Source organism: Coturnix japonica, chromosome 4 (assembly GCF_001577835.2).
Source record: "Coturnix japonica isolate 7356 chromosome 4, Coturnix japonica 2.1, whole genome shotgun sequence".
Lineage (NCBI taxonomy): Eukaryota > Metazoa > Chordata > Aves > Galliformes > Phasianidae > Coturnix > Coturnix japonica.
The window spans coordinates 39,762,266-39,763,870 of NC_029519.1; positions in this window are offsets into that span (position 1 = coordinate 39,762,266).

The window sequence follows — 1,605 nt, forward strand, 5'->3', positions numbered from 1 at the left end:
GATGAGTCATTGAAATGACAGCTCTGCTGCTCCCCAGCTTAGTACTCACTTCCTGACCTTGCCTTACTTTCTCTGTTATCTTCCCACTGATGAGCACCAAAGTAAAGGTGTGGTAGGGCAGAGCCAGGCTGCAGTGGAACAGCTCTGCCCTGATGGAACAGCTCTGCCCTGATGGAACAGCTCTGCCCAGGTTCTGCCTGCTTTTGTTGTGCTTCTCCTCCCCTGGTGCCTCAGTGGGCAGTGCATGCAGCGATGAGGAGGAAAGAAGTCTGCTTAGCAACACAAAGATGCAATTTGTGCACAGTCTGACATTACTTATGGCAGATCCCTCTGGCAGTGCATAGCAGGAGAGCAGCCCTGATGGCCTTCAGTGCTGTGCCTGGCACTAAGGCACTTTTTGTGTGTGCTTTGTTCACCTTCCAGCACTGATAGTCCCTCCAGCAGAGGTACCAACAACTCCTGGAGCCTTTGTGTCAAGGCAGTACATGTCTCCCTGGTACCCAGTTAGAAGAGCACTTCAGGTCAATCCCTGCTAGTTGGGTGATATGTCGCAAGCTCTCATTATTTGCCCCTCAGCTTTTCACTTCCTCTCTCCTCTTGTAATGTCACAGAGAAACCTGTTCTGCCGGGTGACAGCTGATGGCAGGCACAGCCCCATGCTTGCACAGCCTTCCCTGGTGGGAACTATTTTTTAATGTCCAACTTTGAGCTGACTGCCTTAGTTTGGCTTGGGCTTTCCCCACCTACCTGTTGCTCATTTCAATCCCAGCCCATAGCAGCTCTTCAAATCCTGCATTTTCTTCCCTCCTGCATATGATTGAGTAAGCAGTGAGCTCGAGGTTGCATACCGGGCTGCCAGCTCACGGCGTGCCAGCTGGACTGCGGCTACCAGTCCCACAACCGCGTGGCTGGTCCTCTGACACACCCAGGTAATTTCTCTCTGAGAGTGAACCTCCCTCATTCCTCCCATGGTTTCTGCTGGCACCACCTCCATCTCTCCAGTGCAGGCAAGCAGCTCAGGAGGCCGACCTCTCTCTGGCCAGGGACTGTCTGGCCTTGCGTACTTCATGGTAATGTCACTGGAGGTGCTTCGGCATCTGAAGCCTCTGTGAATCATGTGTCCCCCCAGTGGGTTTCCTTGCAGTGTGTCAGCCAGCAATGCCACCAGTGTGCTGAGAGCCAGAGGAAGACTCAGTGGTGATCCTGGATTACATCACAGGGCCGGAGGATATTTGGAGGGCTGGTTGTCAGCTGCACAGAGGCAAGTCTGATTGTACAGAGTGCCTCACCTCAGCACTGCTCGTGAGAAGGGCAGATTTGGGGCACAGGGAGGAAGGGAGCTGAAATGGGCTGGAAAGGCTTGCAGGTCATGCACTCATTGCACACCTGGGCTGGGTCAGCTGCAATCATCTTTGTTTGTGATGAAGAAAGGATGGATGGGTGGGTGGATGGATGGAAGAATGGGTGGGTGGATGAATGGAGGGAGGGGGTGAGAGATGGAGGGAGAGAGGAAGGGATGGATGGATGGAGGAAGGGATGGATGGATGGAGGAAAGGATGGATGGATGGATGGATGGATGGATGGATGGATGGATGGATGGATGGA